Source organism: Megalobrama amblycephala, linkage group LG24 (assembly GCF_018812025.1).
Source record: "Megalobrama amblycephala isolate DHTTF-2021 linkage group LG24, ASM1881202v1, whole genome shotgun sequence".
Lineage (NCBI taxonomy): Eukaryota > Metazoa > Chordata > Actinopteri > Cypriniformes > Xenocyprididae > Megalobrama > Megalobrama amblycephala.
In genome coordinates, this window is record NC_063067.1 from 29,305,947 (window position 1) to 29,333,167 (window position 27,221).

Consider the following 27,221-nt stretch of genomic DNA (forward strand, 5'->3'; position numbering starts at 1 on the left):
AAACTGCCCTCAACACCTTTCAACATGGCAGCTCTCCATATGTTCCAGACGTCCCCTCTGGGACTTTAGTGAGGCTGAACGAACATTTAGAGACACAGTCAATTGCAGATGCATTCTGCGTACAAATTAGTGCCATTGCTTATTTCATGCAAGTCCCAGGAGAACAGAAGATGATAGTGTGTGTTGGCTTTCTGGTTGGTGGAGGTCATGGAAGGTTGCCACAAATCCATACTAACGGTGGCAAGGTCAAAACATTGAGCAAACGGCAGATAATTACACATTAATACTCCATCGAGGCCCGCTGGCTTATGGCTGCTAAGCAACTACATAATAAGGACACTTACAAAGTGGCTTCAGATAAATTGTCTGCAGTGAGTGTGTGTATGTGTGTGTGTGTGTGTGTAAATGAGAGTGATAAAGGCCTTTCACAGGCTAGAGTAAATCAGCCATTAATCAGCCATTTCTTTGACAGCACTAAGAGGATACACTCCTTGAGTTAAAGGGATAGGTCACCAAAAAATGAAAACTCTCTCATTTACTCAACCTCATGTGTCATTCCTAACCCATATGCTGTTATCCGTAGAACACAAAAGGATTTTTTTTGTACATTTTCACACAACTCTTTTCTATACAATGACAGATCAAGCTCCAAATCAAGATGTGTCAAGCTCAAAAAAAAACAAAAAACATCAAAGCTAGGGGCATGCAATATGACGATATTATATTGTGATTGATTATCCACCTTATTCCTGACGAATTATGGGTGGCACTTCCGGTTTGGGGAAGTTCCATTCAAAAAGACTGAAACTAATCATTTCAAATCATAAGGTTGCCCTACAAATAAAGATAATCCATCAGTTTCCTTCACGTTTTATTTTCAGACATCATGACAATAATGTGTTTTTTAACGTGAACATCTATGGCAAGTCGCTACATTCTTTTCCTCATTATTATTTTCTTTTTCCCCCTTTGCATTCCACTGCAATAGTATGAAAACAGACAACATATACTGCACATCTGTAGTCTGTTCTCCTGATTTACTTTACGATATATCCCATTAATAATTCAGTGGATTGCACAAAGAATCTCTCGTTTTTCACCTCGAATCACCTCAAAACAGGTAACAATTTATTATCTGTCAAAATGAAGGAAATCACTTTAAAATAGTATCACGCAATGCTGAAGTTAATGAACATTTTTGATTAGGCAACGTATGTTACATAACACAGATTTTACTACAGTGAAAATTAACCCGTCCGTTATTGCTGTGGAAAGAACCGCGCTTTCGTGGTTATTCATGGTCCGTTGAAAGTACCTTGTTGATGCTTTTACACTTTTAAATGTCCTTTTAATGTTCGACGGTTGAATGGTGAGTAGAATGTCATCTCATTGTACCCCAGTTTAAAAAAAATGTATTACTGTGTTCATAGAGCGAGCCTTTCACTGACTGTTTACAGCTTAACAGAAGTTAAGATGTCACCTATGATTCGCGTAGGAATAAGGGTGGATAATGTTTCTATGATCTGCCTTTACAGAGAGATTGTTAGTGTAGCGTCTGACTCTGGACCAATCAGACACACAATTATGGATTATATTTAACGAATAATCCAGCAAACCCTCTCTCCCACCAAGCAAAATATGTGTTAGATTTCTGTGAACTACCCCCAAACTGCAACTAACACCCAGGCAGAACCAGGAGTCTGATTACCATGGCAAAGGTTTACAGATAATAATATAGGTAATATAAGGTTTCCCGAAACCTTATTATTTGCATGTGTTTTTAAAGCCTTGCCAGTTTAAACTTTCACTTTTACCCGCACACTACATATTTCCACGCGCCCACAGAAAGACGGCTGTCACACAGCGTCTGAGTACTGAAGTAAGTTTTCTTCTGTGTCTTATTGTCAAATACACACAAAGTTATCTGAAAAACAGATAAGGTGCACATAAACACAATCAGTGATGTATCAGTGAATCAGTTGGGAGAAAATCAGATGTGTGTCAGTATATTGGATCAGTGCATTAGGTCTGAAAGTGACTGTAGGTATGACAAGGGACAAATTGTGACGGCTAGACGACTGGGTCAGAGTTTCTCCAAAACTGCAGCTCTTGTGGGGTGTTCTGGGTATGCAGTGGTCAGTATCTATCAAAAGTGGTCCAAGGAGGCAACAGTGGTGAACCGGCAACAGGTTCATGGTCCAAGGCTCATTGATGCAAAGGCAGGTCCATGTGGTCCGATCCAACAGACGAGCTACTGTAGCTCAAATTGCTCAAGAAGTTAATGCTGGTTCTGATAGAAAGGTGTCTGAATACACAGTGCATCACAGTTTGTTGCGTATGGGGCTGCATAGCTGCAGACCAGTCAGGGAGCCCATGCTGACCCATGTCTGTTCTTCAAAACATCTCATTTCATGTTTCACAAAAGAAAGTGATACAGGTTTGGAAGGACATGAGGGTGAGTAAATGAAGACTTGATGAATTTTCAAGTTTGGCTGAACTATCCCTTAAGAATCACACACACTCTCTTTTCTGCTAAATTTTCTCTCTCTCTGTCTCTGGATATGGAGGGCAGACTCCTTCACTGGCACAATCCTCTCGTTCACAATTAGCCGTGTCCTCCATCACAGCGGCTCTGCCAGCCCTGCGACTCTCCACAGAAGTGTGTGGGAGGGGTACAGAACGCTGGGAGAGTGAAGAGGAGGGGGAGGAAGGGCGGGTCTGAGACCAGACAACGTGCTAATTAAATGTCACCAAGTCCTGCTATCAGCCCCTTTTCACAACTGAGCCGTAGGAGCGGCTGGTTTGCTCTTTTTCTCTTCTCCTCACTGATGACCCTGTTAACCAGGGTAGCTATAGTGGGCTGACGCTGCCGACCGAGGCTCTTTTGTGTGTTAAAAACAACTCAAAATCTTAATTGATCATGATTGACCTATTTATTTTGTTAATAAATGTCCCTGATCTTCTTCTGCAGAATAAAAATGACTTAAAATTAAACTTTTATATATACATATATATACAGTGATGAGCTAAAACATTATGGCCAGTAACAGGTGAAGGGTATATAGTTGATCCTCTCCTTACAAGGCCACATATTAAAGTCTGGTATACTGTAGATTACATGGTAAGCAAAATCAGTTCTCATTTTTAAAAGGATTAGTTCACTTAAAAATGAAAATTACTCCAAGTTTTACTCACCCTCAAGCCATCCTAGGTGTATATGACTTCATTCTGATGAACACAATCAGAGTTATATTAATAAATATCCTGACGCGTCCAAGCTTTGTAATGGCATTGAACGGGGGCAATGAGTTTGAAGCTCACGAAAGTGCATCCATCCGTCATAAATGTACTGAAGCGAAGCGATGCGTTTGTGTAAAAAAAAAAGCCATATTTAACAAGTTATAAAGTAAAATATCTAGCTTCCACCAGACTGCCTTCCTTATTGAACTTACGAAGAAAGTGTAACGCCTCTCGCAGTTCAAAACACTTACTACGTCCTAAGCCTTCCGTATTCAACTTGCAAAAAACTTTTTCCGTAAGTTAAATATGGAAGGCGTAGGACGTAGTAAGAGGACGGTCTGGTATAGATATTTTACTTTATAACTTGTTAAATATGGGTATTTTTTCTTACACAAACACATCTCTTTGCTTCAGAAGGCCATGTGGAGTACGTTTATGATGGATGGATGCACTTTCTTGAGCTTCAAACGTTGCCCCCGTTCACTGCCATTATAAAGCTTGGATGTGTCAGGATATTTATTAATATAACTCCTATTGTGTTCATCCGAAAGAAGTCATATACACCTAGGATGGCTTAAGGTTGAGTATTTTGGGGTAATTTTCATTATCAGTGAACAAATCCTTTAACGTTGGATGCAGGAGAAATGGGCAGGAATAAAGATCCAAATTGGGCCAAATTGTTATGGCAAGGCACCTGGATCAGAGTACCTCTGAAACGTCAAGACTTGTGTGTTGATCCTGGTCAGCAGTGATGACAATTTACCAACAGTGGTTCAAGGAAGGACAAATCACAAACCAACGACAGGGTGCCCAAGGCTCATCGATGCACAAGGACAACAAAGGCTATTCCGTACTGTCATAGCCAACAGAAGGTCTACTGCGGCACAAGTCAAAATGTTAATGATAGTTAACTCTCTGCTGCGTATAGGGCAATCAGAGTGCTAATGATGACCTCTATCCATCGTCGAAAGTGCCTACAATGAGCCCACGAGCGTCTTAACTGGACCTTGGAGCAATGGAAGAAGGTCGCCTGGTCCGATGAGTCCCGTTTTCTTTTGTGTACACCGTTTTCCTGGGGAATTGATGGCAGGAGGATCACTGTGGGATCACTCTGGGCAACGTTCTGCTGGGAAACCCTGGGTCCGGCCTAGAGGTGTGCATAGGGCTGTGACGGTAGGCATGACAACCGCGCCACCATGGTGGTGAAGTTGACACCGCAGTCGCGGAGTGTCACCGGCCGTAGTGTGACACTTTATATATATATATATATGTATAAAGTATATATATAAGAGGTCGAGTTAACTGAAAAAAATTTCCGTCATTGATAGAATTTTTTTAGCAGTGACGGAAAAAATCTGCAGCCCGTCCATCATTTTGACAGATTATGTAGCTTGTAACTGTAATTCCCACCCCTGTCCAGTAGGTGGTGAGTGCGCTCCAGTGGCAGCAGAGCGCGAGTTCAGTCTCCAGAATAAAATGAAAACAGACAAGCACCTTAGTTTAAGTCAATTTTATAATAATAAAGTTACTTATGCTTACTTATATAATTAAGTATTGTGATTTTTCTTGCTGACTATAAGTTAATGGTCAACGAATGTCTTTTCTGAGGTATAATGTTACGTGACATTGTTTGCAACACTGATTGAACTGACGTGATACAGATTTCGGTAAGCTAGTATCTTTCAACATATTTTTTGATTTTCATTCATGTTTATTTTGTTCTGTGTAGTAAAGAGGAAAGGATGATCGCATTCACTCACAATCCGTGACAAGTGTTCAAGATGAAAACTGAAAAGTGACGCAGTCTTTGATCAACTTTCTTTTCATAACATAAATAAATGCATAGCCTATGCCTATTTACTTATCCTGTAAGTTCGTGAATAAAAATGAAAATGTGGACGAAATCAGATGCTATTGAATGACTTATCAAAATATAAAAATTTAAATGACGGGTAATTATTGACGGGTTCCCCTTTGGAACCCACCACCGCAACACCAGCGGTTGTTGGTGATTTACCATCGCGGTAGTAAAAATTTGCCACCGTCACAGCCCTAGGTGTGCGCGGGACTGTTTTTTTTTCCGGCCTGCTCTCGCTAGGTTCTATTCCTCACCCAACTTAAAAGCTCCCACTCAACATTCACTTTGTGTTGATCCGCTATCCACTTAGAATGATTTTCTTCCTGACTCAACGTATCCACATTGTTCAGGAATGATTTGAAGAATATGATAGAGACATTAATGCTTTTATTCAGCAAAAATGCATTAAATTGTATTAAAATTGCATTAAAATGCATTAAATTAAAAATATTAAGTATTATAACTGTTTTAAACACTGATAATAATAATGGAAAATGTTTCTTGAGCATCAAATCATCATATTAGAATGATTTCTGAAGGATCATGTGACACTGAAGACTGGAGAAATGATGCTGAAAATTCAGCTTTGATCACAGGAATAAATTCCATTTTAAATATATAACAAAAGAAAATAGTTAATTTAAACTGTAATAATATTTCACAGCACTAATGTTTTTACTGTATTTTTGTTCAAATAAATGCAGCCTTGGTGAGCTTAAGAGATTTCTTTCAATGGCATCTTATCATCCTGGTATGTTAAATTATATATTACAATATATAACATTTTAAATTTCAGCACATACTGTTTAATGGCATATTAAAATGCTATATTGCTGGTTTCCGTTTGTACATAATGGGTTCTCAAAAGCTTTAAAGTGTCTTAAAAGAGATGAGGTGAATTAGATTCTTACTATTATTTGACCCAAAAAGATGTACAAACGTTCCTGCGGCTTCTCTTTGGAGGTATCTCTGTTTTTTTTTTGTGGTTTTAGTCCTGTTGAATAAGGGATTAAACCTAATCTTTGATCTCAGGAAAGTCAATAGCAAAATTATATGCAGTTTAAAAGAAGGTTTGGGAAGCTTAAGGGAAGAGCCACGCTTGGGTTAGAGGCTATTGTGGATGGATTTGAAAGCAAACTGTTTATGATAACGAGAATTAGAGAGATCTGTTCAGGCTGAATTAGGCTGACGCACATATGAAATGTGCCTGGTAGACTGTATTAAGTGTGTGTGTGCATGTGTGTGTGCCTGGTATTCCCTACATTATGGGGAATGTCCCCACAAGGATAGCAATACCAGTAATTTTTGTCCTTGTGGGGACATTCTTTGGTCCCCATGAGGAAAACAGCTTATAAATCATACGAAATGACTTTTTTTGAAAATGTAAAAAGGTATAAACATAGAAACCCAACATGTGTGTTTGTGTGTACACTACACTAGAGTACTTAAGAGATAAGAAGTATGAACACAAACACATTACAATGACATGGGAGTTTAGTTGAGAAAATTTTGTCTGTCATTATGACACTTCTGCTGAAAAGGAAATGAGGTATGAATTTTAATTTCTGTCTGCAAATATACAAGTCCTTTAGATAAAGAGCATAATTAAAAAATGTTGCTCTTGGGGAAGACATGTTTGTGTTGCTATGGGAATGAGAGCCACTTGTCTTAATATCTGTCAGGCCACTTCCAGTGTGGATGTACTCACACACATTACTACCAAAGAGGTGCGCACTAATAATACATACAAAAACTTTTTCATTAGTGTTTGCTAAGGCAAGCTCAAAACCCATAATCATTAGTGTTACACTTCCTCATGCACTGTTTGTGCTATGGCCATGAATGATATCTAAATAATATGGCTTGTAGAGGAAAGATATTCTATTACTGTACTTTTCTAAGTGATCATGCTTATACATTTAGGAGCCAAATCTAGAAGATAAAGAATAGAGCGGTGTATTTTTGTAGGCCATCCCGTAAGTCAGCATCACCCTGGTTCCCTCTACTAAAAACAGAATATGTTTTTTCTATTGGCTTTTGGATTATAGCAGAAAATAAGATCTGTGGCTAACAAAAGTTAATGATTCTTACATTTTGTTCCAGATAACCTTCATAAATGAATGAATTGTCGAGATACAGTATAATCACCAGAAGTAAAAAGCTAAAGATATAAACAAACTACACCATGGTCTCACGACTTCAACGTCACCACCACTATTTCAACAACCCTTTCAGATTTTATCTAAAATCTACAAGTTGGAAAGTTTGAGTTAGAATAGTTTGCAAGAATGTGACTAAAAGTATTGATGAGTAGATTTTTCTGCTTGGTACGAGGATGGTTAATGTCCCCTGGGTATTACTGATGTATTTTATGTCATAGAATAAAACTTAAAAATATCTTGAGCTTGTGTTAACCACAGACCTTATTTTAGGCATTTAACCAAAAACCCAATCAAAAAACACATTGACTTTGGGATATAGCACAGTAAATCATAAAGACTTTAAAGGTCCCGTTCTTCGTGATCCCATGTTTCAAACTTTAGTTAGTGTGTAATGTTGTTGTTAGAGTATAAATAAAATCTGTAAAATTTTAAAGCTCAAAGTTCAATGCCAAGCGAGATATTTTATTTAACAGAAGTCGCCTACATCAAACGGCCAGTTTGGACTACATCCCTCTACTTCCTTCTTTAATGACGTCACTAAAACAGTTTTTGACTAACCTCCGCCCACAGGAATACACAAGAGTTGCGTTTGTAGAGTGTGTTTGTCGCCATGTCGTCGAAACGCTGTTATTTTCATCCCGCAGTCCAATCACCGGGTCTGATTCCGGCTCAAATTGATAGGGTAAAATTAAAGACATGTTTACAATAACACTGAGCGCGTGCATCTCCACGTTATGGTAAGAGGCGTGACCTTTCCGGGCAAGGAGCGCTAAGCTGCTGTCGAATCACAACACAGGAACCGCTGGCACAATCAGAACTCGTTACGTATTTCTGAAGGAGGGACTTCATAGAACAAGGAAGTCATCAGCCCGTTTTTATGACAGTGGAAACAGCGGTATACAGATAAGTAAATTATGTGAAAAATACTGTGTTTTTTACACGCGAAACATGAACACATGTTATATTGCACATTATAAACACAATCAAAGCTTCAAAAAACCACGAAAAACGGGACCTTTAAGCTGGGCTCTGGACTCCAGCCAGTAAGCAACCAGAAAGTTAAACACCCTAGCAACCACCTAGTAACACCCTAGTAACCTCCCATAACACCATAGCAATGTATGAAAACTATCTACAGTCCTTGGCATCATTGCTGTTAGTTCTGCACAGATACGACCATTCAAATTTACTTAAGGAAAAGTAAAAGTCATGTTACCACCAGTGTCTATTATGTTTGAGCTGTTTATGCAAGGACAAAAACCATAACAATATCTATGAAGTTTTAATAATCATTCTAATTCTATGAGAATAGCGAGTCCACACCACAACTATAACAATAACAGAGGAACAATATTGTTGGAATCACTTTCAGAGCACTTTTTTACAGGTCGCCTGTTTTTTTTCTGAAAAAAAAAAAAAAAAAAAAAAACAGTGTCCACCTGACTTTAAAGAACTCAAGCAGTTAAAGTGGCAGAGGACAAAACTGCAGCACATAATAAACAGAACGATATAATTTGTGGATGCTAATATACAGTAGTTATCGTTATCGTGCTTGGTGTGAACGTTCCTTAAAGGGAAAGCTCACCAAAAACAAAAAGAAAATTATTTAATTATTTACTCACCCTCAAGCCATCCTAGGTGTATATGGCTATCTTCTTTCAGAATAACACAATCGGAGATATATTTAAAAATATCCTTAGTCTCCAAGGTTTATAATGGTTGTGAATGGCAACCCAAATTTTAAAGACAAAAATAAAAGCACCCATCTATAAAAAAATGAATCCATACGACTCCAGGGGGTTAATAAAGGCCTTCTGAAGTGAATCGATGCATTTGTTTAAGACAAATATCCTTATTTAAAACTTTATAAAGTAAAATAATCCAGCACGACAGCCATACGCATAGGACGTATGTCCAAAAAGCGCCAACTTCCGCGACATAGTACACAATACCATAATGTTCTACACTATGCCATGACGTACTAGTGTTGTCAAAAGTACCGACTTCGGTACCTTTCGGTACTGAAATTTTAAAAACGTGACGCTTTGAGTGCTGTTGAGCGGATTCGTAAACATCTCTGATTGGCCATTGTGTTGACGCGCTCATCGGATATGCCTGTGATTGGCTACAATGATCAACGCGTGGGAGCATTTGAAAGCACACGGAAGTGTTTGAATTTGAAAGCGTTTTGAAAGTGGGAGCACGAGCGATTGAAAGCAGGCGTCTAACAGTGGACCGATCCGCGATAGACGCCTGCTTTAAAACGCTCCCGTGTGTATCTGTGTAAGCGCTTAGTGAAGAGATTAATTGATGACTATTTACAACGTTTTTACAGCGTTGATCATTGAAGCCTATCACAGACATATCCGATGAGCTGTGAAAACAACGGCCAATCAGAGATGTTTACGAATCCACTCAACAGCGCTCAAAGCGTCATATTTTTTAAATTACAGAAGTCGGTACTTTTGACAACACTATGACGTACTACGCATTATAGTAATATAGTAGTAGTATTGTCATGTCATTGTGTACTACGTCGAGGAAATTAACGCTTTTTGGACTTACATCGAATGCGTATGGCTGTCACGCCCGGAAGCTCGTTATTTTACTTAAAATAGCTTTAAATAAGGATACTTATTTACAAACGCATTGATTTGTTTCAGAAGGCCTTTATTAACACCCTGGAGTCGTATGGATTCATTTTTTTATGGATGGGTTCATTTTTTTGTCTTCAAAATTTGGGCTGCCATTCAAAACCATTGTAAACCTTGGCTTAAGGGTGAGTAAATAATGGAATAATTTTCATTTTTTGGTGAACTATCCCTTTAATATACATGCGTCTTAGTACAAGATACTAACTGTTCAAGTTCTTTAAACAAACACACACACACACACACACACACACACAAACACATTGGGTTTCCATGTTTTATGGGTACTTTCCATAGACATAGTGATTTGTATACTGTACAAACTGTATATTCTATTCACCTATACTAACCCTACACCTAAACCTTCCCATCACAGAAAAGTTTTAGCAGTTTTACATTTTCAAAAATCTTAATTTCATATGATTTATAAGCCATTTTCTTCATGGGGACCAAAAATGTCCCCACAAAGACAAGGATTTTGGATATTGGCAACTTTGTGGGGACATTTTTCCCCATAACGTAGGGTTTACCAGGACCACACACACACACACACACACACACATACACAAACACTCATTGTTTAGCCCAAATAAACCACTCTCTGTTCTCCAGCAACACCCCCTTAAAAAAGCCTAACAAAAGGTGTGTGTGACAAACACATTCCCCAAGACACAAGAACAACTATTGTGAAAGATGTTGTACATAATTATAAAATGGTAAAATCTGCTCATGACCGCATACACACACACACACACACACACACAGATGGGTATGCTGTAATTTTTGAGAGAGTGAGACCCTCCCAGCTGTCTTTGGCTGCAGCTGCATATTGCTCATTTTCATCCTCACTGGAGCAGGAGAGAGAGAGAGACAGAGAGGAAGGGTAGAGCCAGAACGGAGTGCTGCCAACTGCATAATGATCTCAAATAACCCGGCCACTCTCCTCTTTGCTTTGCCTGCAACAACTTCCTCACTCATTCACTCACACACACACACACACACACACACTCCTTGACCCTCTTATTTTTCCCTCCCGTCTTCCTCGATTCATACGGCTCCTCTCATGGGTCTTTCTGTGTACAATAATAAATTTTTATGGCATACAAACAGTATCAACAATTACAAATGAAAGCAATTTCTGGAGCTGATTGCAGGTATTAAATACATAACTGAATGAACACATCACTCTCAGTGTTATGAATGTTGTAAAAGGTTATACATTTCTTCAACTGTATTTAGAGTCTAAGATATAAACACCATACTCTAAACACACTTTGACTTTCTGTGCTTAATTAATTCATTAGGTATTCATGAACTGTATTTATGTATTCTTTAAGTGTTCATAAGATGCTCATAATGTTTACTTTAAGTTTTCATCACGTTTTCTATATGTTTGGTTTATGTGTTTATAAGGTATTCATAAGGTTCGTATTATTTCAAGGTGTTCATATGATTTTCATACTGTATTCATAAAAAAGGAATACCAGTCAATACTAATAAAGAAATGTAACAATTCCAGTTAGTTTATATACATTTTTTAAGTAAAAATTATTATTTGGTGTGGTATCAAAATTGGTATCAAAATCATAAAATTGTATTGTCATAAAATGTAATCAGTTATTGAAATGATCATCTATCATTACATGTTCGTTAGGTTTCTACTAGGGGTGTGACGAGATCTCGTGGCACGAGATCTCGCGAGACTAAACTGTGACGAGATTTCTCGTCGAGGCGAAAAGTAGTCTCGTGATGTTGCCATGACAGAGTGTTAGGATGATTAGGAAAGAATATGCCACCGCTACGTTTACATTATGCCTCCACTGTCGTTTTGCTTTGTATTTAAATAAAAAAAAACATTTAATTCAGTTGGATAACGGTCGCCGCCGCTCCATATTTACAGAGTACGCGCGACCGTTTAAAAGTGAAAGTAAACGCGCGCGCGCATTCAAACGTGATTTCAATACCCCGCATTTTGAAAGCGGCTCACTGATGAATACAGATATCTCTCAATATGAAAGCTATTTTAGGCTGGGCAGTGTAGTTGTAACCATCTCTCAGCTCTGTATCAAAGAAAAATTTGGTCTTATTTGATCTTTGAATATTGAGAGAGTGCGATTATGGTTGCACTTATTGTAAAGTGTTACCATAAAAATGAATAACAGTTTTCTCTTCTTCTTATTTACTAGTACAAACAATAAGGTTTCATTTGTTAACATTAGTTAATGCACTGTGAACTATCATGAACTAACAATGAATGACTATTTTTATCAACTAACAAAGATTAATAAATACTGTAGCAAATATATTGCTTGTTGTTAGTTGATGTTGGTTAATACATTTAATGTTAATAAATGAGACCTTATTGTAAAGTGTTACCATTTTTATTTATACTGTTTTTATTTCTGTGATCAGTTTGAGGAAAGGAGTTCAGTTAGGAGGTCAAAAGCTGTAGAAGCTCATAATTCATGTACAGTAAGGTCTGAAGAGACTGAAATCACACAGGAGGGAAGTCAGTCAGTTGAGTTAGTGGCAAAACCTTTTACATTACTTGAGTATTGTTGTCTTTTACTGCATATGATAATTCAGTCTCAGAAAGTAGAACTGAAATGACATTCATTACAGATTAGTTAAAACATTTCAAATACACCTGCAGAATATTTTTTCTAGTCATGTATTTCGCCATCTTGTCTCGTCTCGTGAACTCAATCTCGAGTCTCGTCTCGTCTCGTGAGATACTGGTCTCGTCACACCCCTAGTTTCTACACTCAAAAATAATTTGGTGCTAATGCAAATTAATTTGTTAAAATAAGCAAATACAACACAATCCTTGAACATTTTCATGATCATTGCTGATAATATCCTGTCAGTCAAAAGGGGGTGTCAGTACTGTATCCTGTCAGTACTGTGTGTGAAGAAAATGTCTCTTGAGTTGAATTTAGAGCTATCTACGCGACAATACGGCATTAAAGGTGCCCTAGAATCAAAAATTGAATTTACCTTGGCCAGTGATGGGAATAACGGCGTTACTAACGCCGTTACTTTTTTCAGTAAGGAGTAATCAAACAAATTACTTTTTCTCCCGTTACAACGCCGTTACCGTTACTGGCAAAAAAAATTACACGTTACTATTGAGCTCACTGAAGCAGTTTTCATCCGAATAAGCTCTCTCTCGTAGGACCTGCAAAGTTTTTTCTCTGGTGTGTGCTGCGGTTAGTCATACACACTGATAATTTAAACTGATAATAATGTACGATGCTCTGTCTGTGTGTGTGTGTGTGTGTGTGTGTGTGTGTGTGTGTGTGTGTGTGTGTGTGTGTCTCAGAGCATGCGAGCGTGAGCTCAAGCCAGAATACCCTTTGTGACATGCTGGATCAAAAATATGTGAAATAAGTTTTTCTAGTCGACTAGTAGTTGTTCATTTAAGCTATTAGTTGACTAATCACATTTATATTAATTTAATTTCTTAAATACTGGAGAGAATAAACTAATAATGAGCGTTTATGTAATATAGGCTATGCACTCAAGCGCACGCATAACGCCTGCCATAAAGAACCGGCAAAAGTAATAATTATGAATATGACAATAAACAGCAAGGATACATTTTAATTGTTTATTAATAATGTAATGTTTTCTGAATCAGTGTCGGCTGCAAAGATGAAGTTGACATTGCTGACTCTCATCATCTCCGCATATACTGGACGCGCCTAGAGAAAGAATGTATATTTCATTCGGGTTAGGCTACATAATCAGAGTAGCCTTTTTCTTTTCATTTTTAGATATTTAAAATTTTCTATAGATATATTTCTCATGTCTGTGAGGCAAGCAGCCTATACGCTGAGTTTCAGTTCATTTAGTCTATCAGACGCGCTCCAGTTCACGCGCCAGTGATTGCGCCCGCACATCCATGATTATATTGTCTGCTATATTTGCTTCTTATTTATTAAATCCAGGCAATTGGTTGATGAAACATTGATTAAAATTAAGATAAACTTTTTACAAAATGAAATTCACTTTAAAGAAAGGCTTTCTATAAAACAAAACTTAATGAAGTGGTCAAAATCATGTCTGACCCATTCCATGTCTCCCGATATATTGCGCATCTTATGATGCATCTTACTCATGATGTTCACTTTTCATAATCAAGTAAATGAATTTAAAACATAACATAGGATTATTTAAACATATATATGAAACTACATTTTCTTTAATGGCTACGAACATGTATTGTACAGTACAGAGAAATTTCATAAGCAAGAGTGGATCATGAGTGACGAGTCGGATCAGGAATTATTTATTCTTAAACTTATATTTAATAATGGGGGCATTCAAGTTATTTGAAATATTTTAATTTTTTTTAAAGTAACGCAATAGTTACTTTCCCTGGTATTAGTTACTTTTCTAATGATGTAACCCAGTTACTAACTCTGTTACTATTTGTGAGAAGTAACTAGTAACTATAACTAATTACTTTTTTAAAGTAACGTGCCTAAAGTAACACTGACCTTGGCATAGCTGAATAACAAGAGTTCAGTACATGGAAAAGACATACATTGAGTTTCAAACTCCATTGCTTCCTCCTTCTTATGTAAATCTCATTTTTTTAAAAGACCTCCGAAAAACCGGTGAATCTCAACATAACACCGACTGTTACGTAACAGTCGGGATCATTAATATGTACGACCCCAATATTTGCATATGCCAGCCATGTTCAAGGCATTACACAAGGGCAGCCAGTATTAACGTCTGGATCTGTGCACAGTTGAATCATCAGACTAGGTAAGCAAGCAAGGACAATAGCGAAAAATGGCAGATGGAGCAATAATAACTGACATGATCCATGATTACATAATATTTTTAGTGATATTTGTGAATTGTCTTTCTAAATGTTTCGTTAGCATGTTTCTAATGTACTGTTACATGTGGTTAAAGTTACCATCGTTTCTTACTGTATTCACGGAGATGAGAGCCGTCGCTCTTTTCATTTTTAAACACTTGCAGTCTGTATAATGCATAAACACAACTTCATTCTTTATAAATTTCTCCAACAGTGTGTAATGTTAGCTTTAGCCACGGAGCATAGCCTCAAACTCATTCAGAATCAAATGTAAACATCCAAATAAATACTATAGTCACATGATCCGACGAATGCATGCAGCATGCATGACGAACATCTTGTAAAGATCCATTTGAGGGTTATATTAGCTGTGTGAACTTTGTAAATGCATGTATTATAGTCGAGAGCTCGGGGGCAGGGAGCGCGCGATTTAAAGGGGCCACAGCCTGAATCGGTGCATAGTTAATGATGCCCCAAAATAGGCAGTTAAAAAAATTAATTAAAAAAATCTATGGGGTATTTTGAGCTGAAACTTCACAACACATTCAGGGGACACCTTAGACTTATATTACATCTTGTAAAAACTGGTTCTAGGGCACCTTTAAGAGTTAAAAAATAACAACATTAAAGCAGCCTCCATTTCACAGTTTTTCCCTACAACAAACATTATTTGTAGCGCGCCGAGTGTCTGCAGCGGTCACAATAAAGATGAGAAAATGGCAGAATCTAAGCACAGCAGTTATTATATTACACACAAACTCAAAATAAAAAAAAATACTCACAGAAAACAGACAATGAAATTAATAAAACACAGAGCAAACTAACCAATCAATGAAACAAACACCAGGTGTGTAACTCAGTCAATGAAAAACCATACCCACCCACATAAGAAACAAACACAGATTACCCAAAACATATGCCCCCCCATCATTATTAATAACAAACATCAAAAATACAAAGAGTCCAACAGAGGAGGGCAAGAGGGGGCTTAAGTGGGAGAAGCAGAGCAGTCACACCAGACAACCACAGGATCCAGAGAGGAGCAGACAACAGGGAGAGCCAGGGAGGAGACGACAGAGGCAGAAGCCAGGGAGGAGACAACGTCTGGAGGAACCAGGGTGGAAACCCCAGCAGAACTCCCAGGATTTAAACCCACGTCAGAGTCGAGGGAGGGAGGAGCCATGGCAGGGACTTGACAGGCAAAACCAGGGGGCTGACCGACCTAGACGTAGCTGATGGTTGTGGAGACCCAGGCGAAGCAGGAGATCTGATGAGACCGGGTGACACAGAAGGACTAAGGTCAGAGCTGCGGGGATGAGCGGATAAGGCGAAGCCAGGGTGCAGGAGGACTGAGCTGAAGCCGGTGATCCCGAGGACTGAGGTGGAGCCAGATGGAAGGAGAAGCCCGACGGAGCAAAAGGGGTAGAGGGACGAGTCACAGACGAAGACCCGTAAGTCCATGGCGACGGTGGAGCAACGACTGACAAAGGCAGAGCTGGAGGGATGAGGTGGAGCCGTATGGACAATGGTGGATGGTTCCACACCATCCCCTCATATTCCACCAGTATTTTCTCAGTGACGGACGATGTTGCTGGCTCACACACCTGGTCAGACTTGTTCTCTGGGGCGATATATGGCTCAGGCATCAGCTCTGGCTCTGCGTCTGTGGTGGGCTCAGGCTTCACGTCCGTTGGGGCGTGGCGGCGGGTGGCACAAACTGAGCAGCGTGGACAGTTGCATTGTGAACCTCCACTATCTCACCGATGATAAAATGGAATCCATAGTAAAAAAGGACCCAGTCCACAAACTCCTTGAAGCTCCCTCGAGGTCCGTCTCCAGGCAGTCTGGCTCGTTTTGGCATTTAGGCCTACCCGGAAAAACACAGAGGCTGTCTTCATTGAAGTGTACCAGATGGACAAGGTCTAAAAATTCTTCTGTGTGTCTCTCAAGGGAGCAGTCCCTCTGGGAGAGGAGGAGGATTCAAACTGCCACTAGATCCATATGTGTTCAGTCTGTTCTTCTGTCAGCAATGGTTGCAACAAAGATGAAGAAAACGGCAGGACCTAAGCGCAGCAGTTATTTTATTAAACAAAAATTCAAAATATATATATATTTTTTTAGAATACTCTGGACTAGAAACAACCAACAGAAACAGAACAACCAACAATATCTGACGAGAACAGACAATGAACTGAACAAAACCAAACACAGGGCTTAAACAGAGCAAACTAACCAATCAATGAAACAAGCCACAGGTGTATAACTTAATCTATAAAAAACCATAGAAACAAACTGAAACACAGGAAACTGAACTGAAACACATCAAACCCACCCAAAACAGAAACAAACACAGATTACCCATGACAATGAGAGGGCACCCTGTATAGGCCTAGTTTACAGATTAGTTGTAAGAGATTTTTTTCCTTAAGAAAATCAAACTATCGATATCGGCAGATATCATTCTGAATAATCAGCTCTTGGTATCAATGGAGAAATTTAGTATTTGAGCATCTCTAGTAATTTTATGTGTTTGTCAGTAAAGGGAAAGACCTGTTAGTATTTAATGTTCAGTTATATTGGAGATTTCGAAGAGTTTTTGTAGTTACACTGTGCTGAAGGGTGGGTGTGTTTCACTCAATCAACTACAATTGTGTAACTGTGACAGTACAGAGACCATGCTCTTCCTACTTGCTTATTATATACAATGCATACAATAATAAATAAAATTGTCTTCAGCATACTAACATGTACTATTGTAAATATGACATGGAACTTAATTGTATTAAGTTGGTTCATGAAAACATTTGTATAAATGAAATTGTTATTCTTGTTGTACCAACTTGAACTTCAGAATTGCATGTAAAAGTTTTCCTTAATTTAATGAAGTTCATTGAAATTTTTTTATTGAAAATAAAAACCTAATTTACTTCAGAATTGTGTTGCTGTTTTCACAATACAATCTTTCATTATTTGTCAGAAAAATGTCACAATGTAAGCATGTCACATGTAGGCATGTGACGGTATCAAATTTTCATATTATCACAATATTGAAATAAGTCACAAAAAAAGTGTTGTCATAGTATAATAGGTTTAAGAACTCTTTCTTATAACAAAAAGAACACCGAACATTTAAATACAATAACGCAATACACAAAAAATTATAAAGTAAAACGTTTCAAACAGATTTAAGTGCAAAAGAATTATAAAAAACAACAGGTAACACTTTATAATAAGGTCTCATTATTTAACGTTAGTTAATGCATTAACTATGATTAAGAATGAGTAATAACTATATTTGTTACAGAAGTTATTTGTTTTTGTTAATGTTAGTTAAAAATACAATATTAATATTATATTATAATATTAATATAAAGGCTTTATAAAGGTTAATATAATGCCCCCCAGGGTAAATAACAAAAATGTGCAGATTTAAATATGTCACTGCTGATAAAACACTGATGAGAATGTTGCTTGTTTCAGAATAAAATATATTTACAACACACACACACACACACACACACAAATCCTTTTTTTTCCAGACAAGCTACTTTTTACTCTGACAAGTAAATGGCCAATTTAGTTGTCCAAAGGACAAGCAAAAAACAAGGCTTAATGTTGAGCATTGTATTTTGTATTTATATTCTCTGCTTTAATGGTAGTATCACTCTTATATTTGATACTGACACAAAGGAGAAGGCACAGGCCTACAGATTTTATTGTCATCAGATGTAGCTTTGCACACTACCAGCATCTATACATGATTTTGATCAGCATTTTATTGTTCATAGCACCCCCCCCCACACACACACACAAATCCCAATTTAACACCTGATTATATCTAAACATTTGAACCACTGACCCAACCGGGCTAGTAGAAAAAAATCCTTAGCATTGAACCCTGCTGAAATATGCACTGTGCTATTAAATGAAAGATATATGATATTATAGAATGAAAGATCTATGATAGCAATAGAATGAACAGTGGAAGTAACAGAAGCGTGTACAATACATTTTCACAGGCATAATTACGCATGAAAATAACTGAAGGAAATATATATATTTGCTAAACAAATTAAACCAATGAATATTCTTTTGGTTTCTCTACCTAATATATTTCAAAATTACAAATACAATGAAAATTCAGGTATCAATATCGGTGAGTACTAAAAATGAAAGTATCGGTATCGGCCTATTTCTGGAAAAAGGTGTATCAGTGCATCCCTAGATAGTATGCTATATGTTTAAATATTTTCCAAGCAAGTTACATTTTTCAGTACGGCTTCATTTTACTGCATGTGGCTCTAATTAGCAATTAGCTCAAAGCCACCCTGACCCCCTTTGTCCAGCCTTTGTCCAGGCTTTCCAATAGCCTTGGCAGTAGCACAGCAAAACTGTGTTTCATAGAGAAGATGGAAGAAAATCAATTCCCCTGAAGAAAAGAAGACAAAACACATCCTTCTCTGTGAATGTTGCTGTGACAGCTACTCAGCCAAGACATCATATTTCCACTCCAGAATCAACACAGAAACTGTTCTCCACCTTCTCCATCGTTACTGACCTCCTTCACCATCCACATTCAACACAGAACTCCTGAACTCTCTCAAACTATCTTCTCCAAGAAATCTCCTCTGATCTTTTGCCTTACCCATTTTCTGCCACCTTCTCAAATGGTTCGGCTCCATCAGAATCCATCAGTATACAACATAAAATAGGCTGTGTTCCATCATTCATATTCCGTCATCATGTCAATCAGAAGCATTATCCAATCACACACTTTCTCTTACCACTGAATTGTAGTGATGCTCCGATCCGCCTTTTTCACTTCCGATACCAATTCCGAATACCTGGGATTCAGTATCGGGCAATACCGATACTGATCTGATATTCAAGTATTAATTAAAAAAAAGTGCTGAATTACCTAATGAACTGTATGTCTCGTTGTGTGTAAGAGACATCAGGCTTGACTTAAACATTACTTTCCTAACTTTGTAAAACAAAATAACAACCAGACACAAATGTAGTGAATTATTGTAATAACATTTCGCAATATTACTGTTTGTATTATGTTTTTGCAACAAATAAATGCAGCCTTAGTGAGCAGAAGAGACTTCTTTCAAAATCATTAAAAAAACAAAAAAACAAAACAAAACAAAAACAAAAAAACAACCGACCCCAAACTTGTGAACAATAGAGTGTCACAAACTTAGCAAAACTAAGTGTGTGATCGACCAAATAAATCATGTGACTGAGAAGCTCATTCCAGAGAACAGAGTTGTGGCATAGAGAACCACTAATGGACACCAAGTCCTTTGTTTCAAGCTCAGGCTGAAGTTGTACAAACTGAAAAACATGAAACACACACTAATACAGAACAGTGTTTGAGTATATGTGTCGGAGCAGACTGTGACAGTCAGAGTACAGAAGCTATAGAGGGTCTGCTGAAGCCATTATGGGTGTACAGTATCATAACTAACAGCTGGACCCCCTCTCTCCATTTCCCACTTTCTCTCATTGTTCAAGACTCATTGTTCATTTCCTCATGCTTTGGCCTTTTCCCAGATGAGAACAGGGGTCAGGGCAGCTCAAAAACATAACCCCATTTTACTCTGAGGAGAGATAAAAAAAAAAACAAGTTTCTCTTTCGAACCAAGGTAATATAATAATTACTCTCTGAATCATTGGTAATTTCTTTGTGCGATATGACCAAAATCTAATTTCACAATTTGAGAAATATTATTTTACAATAACGATATATTTCTTTTGTAATTAAAAAGAAAGAATCAATATACAAAAAATAGGATAAATACAATTGAATAAATATTAAAAATTACATAATTTTTTCCCGGTGCAGTATGTAGTACTGAATAATTAAATGTAAAAATAAAACACTGCATAGTCTTCACTGTATGAATTAAATTGTTTCTTATTCTTTATAAATTACAAATTGTATTCTTATTAAAAATACAAGATATTCAGTCAAGATCAGTGAGTGATTTTTTATGTCTTTTGTGGTTTGATTAACATTGAAGTCAGCATGAAAAGTAAGTTGCGATAGTCTTTTCTTCCCTACTGTGACATATATCTAAGAGAAAAAGCTTCTTGAACAAGAAAAAATGTAGGGCGGGACTTGATTTTGTCCATGGGGAATTGATAAGATGGTTGTGGTCTACTATTGGTTGATCTCATGTGAGTGACAGGTTGCCCCGCCCTCGTGACAGTAAACACATCATCAGAGAAGAGAAGAGATGTTGCTGCGAGAAGGAGGGGAAGTTATTTTGATTAAAGATTAAGAGGGCACATGAATTTAAAAAATAATAATGTGCACGAATAAATCATTTATAATAAATACTGCAATATTCCATAAAAATACGAATTGTCAATTTTGATTTCATGGGGATTTTGACCCTCAGGGGTCTGAGGATTTTTGGGGCCCTGAAGAAGTTTTGACATGCCCTGACATTTGTGCTTTTTTCAGTTGTTCATAAACATATTAATGACAAAAGTGTCATTACACTGTATTCAGCACAAACTAGGCTACAATAATATGTGAGGAACATGTATGTACATGTTTGTGTTTTTGAAGGAATAACGTTTATGCGTGGTTATTGAAAAAACAAAAAACTTAAGTCACTGAAATAAGGCCAAAAAATATATATTAAAACTGTGTTAAAAAGGATTCTGGGTATTGGAGGTTGTAGACTAGAGTTTTTGCTTCAGAATGAAGTAAAAATTATCCTTCCTACTCCTTCATATAAAACAATAGAGAGATTTAAATTTTCTAAGACACTTTTGGTCAAGAAACACAGTATGCGTGGAGGCGTGAATCATCATGAATAATGGGCCATTTACACCTGAGAAGACAAAAGAATTGAATAATAATGACCTGAAATGACTTGCATATTAATGAGGCCTTTCAGTCAGGTAGGCTGTGAAAAAACCCTCTGTGATCATGCTGATAACAGGATTAAAGTCCACTCAGGACAAAAAAAAAACATGATTTTTGTGATCTCATGCATGCACGTATTATTGCACATGATATGAAGAAAATTTTGTATAGGCCTATGTTAAATTCACAGTACCAGTCAAAAGATTGAACACATTGCCATTATAATGTTTTTAAAAGAAGTCTCAAGTCTCTAACCAAATAATGGTTTTCTATTTTAATATACTTTCAAATATAATGTATTTCTGTGATGCAAAGCGTCTGAACATTCCTACCTCTAGGGCATTTCATATAGGATACTATATTTGTTATATTATAGAGCCTAAATGTTGATGTGCTGTTGACAAACTATATGGCACAGATGGCAGCCAGTTTATTAGGCTTTAGTCTTTTTTAACATCATGCACATCCTGCTTTTTTCTCATTCACAAATGTTTCTTTTTCACTCTGAAGTTACTTTTAGTGGTAATGTACGTATATATACACATGTATACATTTTATATTATTGCCACAATATATATCGTCATACCGCCTAGCCCTACTGCGCACATACAACATGTGCTCTTGTGGTGACAGGGAGCCATGTAAAAATATAAATGGATGACGGTTTTGCACTAAGCATGGACAAAGCATCAGTTTGTGAAAGGAATGGCAGTGTCAGGTAAACGTAAAGCAGACGATGAATCTACCTCAAATGTCACAACTACCAAAACACCAAGTGTCTCTAAACCAGACACGCCAATGCAAATAGAGCCCATTATAAACAGTGATGCTGTCTACACTGGATGCGGCGCAATGCGACTCGACAAATCCCTGACAGTAAACTGATGCCCTGTTTGTGTCCACACACGGAGAAAGACAAGAAAATATGACGAGGAATATCTCTCCCTCGGATTCACCAGTACAACGGTGGGTAATGAAGAGAAACCACAATGTGTGTGTGTGCCTCAAAATATTAGCTTCTGACAGTATGAAGCCAAACAAGTTAAGACGCCACTTAGAGACTCACATCACAAACACAAAGAGAAGACTGACAAGTTCTAGAACTGTATTAATAACAATGTTTCAGATAAATCCTACAAAGATTCTGCAAGTAAGTACTTCTCATGTGTGAGAGTGTCTTTATGTGGGTGCATGTAGGTGGGGGGCTTGAAAATATTTTCTTCTACAAAAGAGGGGCCCAGCAGAAAAAGTTTGCAAACGTCTGGTTTAGAGCTACATAAGGATTATGAATTCTTTTGAATATTTTTGTCAAGCATGCTTTCTCAGAGCCCTTTTTTATTGAGAGGTGTTAACAGCCATGAACCTAATTCAGTTCAAGTGTTATTAATGATAAGTCTTATGATTTGACTTAAAAGATTGACATAAAAGATTTTGCTCTTTTATGTGTTACACTTTTTACTCATGTAAAGAAGAAAGAATTTATCTTCTGGTTAATTTATGTGTTGGGAAAAGACAAAAGTACTAGCACAAAATTTGGAGGTTGGAATAAAGAGAAAATGAGGCTTATAAAAGTAGAAAAACACTGCTCACTTTTAAAGGGTTAGTTCACCCAAAAATGAAAATTCTGTCATTTATTACTCACCCTCATGTCGGTAAAAACAAAATGACGAAATAACGACTTATTTAGTGATGGCCGATTTCAAAACACTGCTTCATGAAGCTTCGGAGCGCAATGAATCAGCTTGTCGAATCATGTTTCGGATTGTGTGTCAAACCGCTAAACTGCTGAAATCATGTGACTTTGGCGCTCTGAACCGCTGATTCGACACGCTGATTCATTATGCTCCGAAGCTTCCTGAAGCAGTGTTTTGAAATCGGCCATCACTAAATAAGTCGTTATTTAGTTTTTTTTGCGCTCCAAAAATATTCTTGTTGCTTTATAATATTAACATTGAACCACTGTACTCACATCAACTGATTTAAATATGTTTTTAGTACATTAATGGATCTTGAGAGAGGAAATGTCATTGCTGGCTATGGAGGCCTCACGGAGCCATCAGATTTCAACTAAAATATCTTAATTTGTGTTCTGAAGATGAACGAAGGTCTCACGGATGTGGAACGGCATGAGGATGAGTAATAAATGACAGAATTTTCATTTTTGGGTGAACTAACACTTTAATGTGGAATGCAGCTCATTAGTGTCAAATGTATTGTATTTTGCCTGAAATAACAAAAAAATTCTCAAAAGAATACCACATGATTACATTTAATATTTAATAAAACTGTAATTAGTAAGTCATCTGTCCAAATTCATTTACTCACCCTTATTCCAAACCTTTCTTTTTTATCCATTTGTGTGTAAGATAACTAATGTAAACTCAGGTTTACTGTCAGGTCTCCTCTCTCTCTTTTGCTCCCAGACTGCATCACAGCTCACAGCTAATTTTAGACAAATCCAAAATAGAAAAGAACCTTCATCTAGAAGCCACTCTTACCCCTGATGAACAGATAAGACAGCACAATGTCTGTTCAAACATTAAACTTGTGTAATTTGTAACAAACGTGCACGTGTACTAATTTATTTACAACTCTAAAGGCCAAAAATGAACCACCACCTAAAATTAACACTCACCAAGTGCCAAACGTGAGTAGATTTTGGCTTCAATGAGTAAATTAGTTTATATAAATTGCAACATGTTTTGAATTTAAAGGTGCCCTAGAATTAAATATTGAATTTACCTTGGCATAGTTGAATAACAAGAGTTCAGTACATGGAAATGACATACAGTGAGTCTCAAACACCATTGTTTCCTCCTTCTTATATAAATCTCATTTGTTTAAAAGACCTCCGAAGAACAGGCGAATCTCAACATAACACCGACTGTTACGTAACAGTCGGGATCATTAATATGTACGCCCCCAATATTTGCATATGCCAGCTCATGTTCAAGCCATTAGACAAGGGCAGCCAGTATTAACGTCTGGATCTGTGCACAGCTGAATCATCAGTCTAGGTAAGCAAGGACAATAGCGAAAAATGTCAGTTATTATTGCTTCATCTGCCATGATCCATGATTACATGATATTTTTAGTGATATTTGTAAATTGTCTTTCTAAATGTTTCGTTAGCATGTTGCTAATGTACTGTTAAATGTGGTTAACGTTACCATCGTTTCTTACTGTATTCACGGAGACAAGAGCCATCGCTATTTTCATTATTAAACACTTGCAGACTGTATAATTCATAAACACAACTTCATTCTTTATAAATCTCTCCAACAGTGTGTAATGTTAGCTTTAGCCATGGAGCACTATCAAACTCATTCAGAATCAAATGTAAACATCCAAATAAATACAATACTCACATGATCCGATGTATGCATGCAGCATGCTGCATGACGAACACTTTGTAAAGATCCAATTTTTGAGGGTTATATTAGCTGTGTGAACTGTGTTTATGCTGTTCAAGGCAAGCGCGAGCTCCGGGGGCGGGGAGAGCACGAGAATTAAAGGGGCCGCAACCTATATATCGGTGCATAGTTAATGATGCCCCAAAATAGGCAGTTAAAAAAAATGAATAAAAAAAATCTATGGGGTATTTTGAGCTGAAACTTCACAGACACATTCAGGGGACACCTTAGACTTATATTACATCTTTTAAAAAGACGTTCTAGGGCACCTTTAAATTTAGCAATAGTTTGACTCTTATTTGGTACATTATCAAGAAATATTTATTTAAAGTTGCATTACGGAAGACGTTGTGCTTAAATATTAACTTAACTATATTACTAAAGTAAAATATATATATAAACAAAATCTAATTCATATCCTTGTCTTATCCCAATTTGCTACGTTAGGCCGACCATAATGATTTATGGTTTAGTCTGTCAGGGCAGATTTTGCAGGAGAATAGCAGGCTTCCTGTTATAGATTCTTGCGTGTTTATGTATCTGTAAAATAGCAAGTAACATGGACACTTCTAAACAGCAACCCTACTTAAAGGCAGGGTAGGTAAGAAATTTTGTTCCAAATTTGTTTAAACTTTCTATATATATACATGCATAATTAAAATGTAAGAACTCTGATAAAAAGAGTATAAAAATCGAGTGACTCTAGACCGTTTAATCTGTATTAAACACAGCTCATTATTTCCATCCGGGACGAAACATAGGATTGGCTTAGGCGGCTGTCACTCTCTCGCAACCATGGCAACCACCCTTTTGCCACACATGACCTGCCCACTTGCGCGCGCACGTTTGATTTGGGGAATCCAAGAGGCATGGATCCTAGGAATACCAAAACAATGGCAGAGAAACAGCAAGCTAAATTCACAGTATCGGCCTATGCAGTTAGTGAAGGCAAACCAGGCAAAAAAAGGAAGACAGTAACAGTACAAGAAAAGGCAATGAACAAAAAGTCTTTGGATAAACAAAGAAATAAAACGCGAGTTAATATCGGCGTGGCTTTCCAGCGATGGCGAGAACTGAGGGAACTCAAGGGGCTGAAAAGTGACTCCTTGATGGCTTTATTTCTGCTGGACAGGTAAATCTTTCTTTTTGTATTTTGATCATACATATTTTTTTGTTTATTTTTTCATGAAGCATGTGTCATTAGCACACGTAGCTGCGTAATATAGCTAACATAACATTACTTAGCGAGCCGTAGTAGAGACGATAAATAATGATAGCTATAGTGTTGAATTGTGCATAATTTTACCCTCTGTCTAACTCTTTTACCATGTTCACCTGTAAGTTTACCTGCACGTTTTTTTTTTCGCCTTTGTTTTGTTTTTATATTCTCTACCTATGTTTACTGATGTCTTTATCTTGTATCTGTGTGTGTCGTACACACTTTGTTGTATGTGTGTGTTATTATTTTGTGTCTGCAATGCAGTTGTGAGTTGATATTTGAGTGTATGCTACTCTGTTGATCTGTAGAACAACGTATATGTTATGAATCTTACACGAAATTCATCTTCATCACAGTGTAAATGATGGTAATGGAAAAACGTGTATCATGCAACCTGTTTTTAGCTTTGCCTTATAGATAGCTCGTTAGCGAATCAAAAAATATATATTTTAAACTTTACCAATATCAATATGCTAGCTTGATAGTGAGTACTAAAATACATCTTGTTTGTTTATCTTCATAATTATAAAGTTATTTTTATTACATGTGATTCTGACATGATGTCACTACATGCCGTGCTCCTTCCTCTCCGCTCGTCTCAGGTAAATAATGCGTCTTCCAGCTCAGTGGTCGGAGTCACACGTTCATGCGTTTTGGGGGCGTGGCTTTGGAAGGAGCCCAGAAGGGAGGGGTGGAGTGAATGGAAATAATGAGCTGTCTTTAAAACAGTCGTGAGAGGTCTACAGACACTCGATTTTTATACTTTCTTTTTCAGAGTACTTACATTTTAATTATGTATTGATATATAAATAAAGTTTAAACAAATTTTGAAAAAAAGTTTTTTATACATTTTTTTGCCTACCCTGCCTTTAACGTCTGAGGAATCCTCCATTGACAAAACAAAGAAACCTCGAATTGCGGGGAGTCAACAAGGGAAAGTGACCAAAACTCGAACCAA

General features: G+C 37.2%; 1 protein-coding gene across 1 annotated transcript in view; it reads right to left on the reverse strand.

The window, feature by feature from the left end:
* Positions 1 to 27,221, reverse strand: part of znf512b (zinc finger protein 512B) — a 92,170-nt gene that overhangs the window by 44,258 nt on the left and 20,691 nt on the right.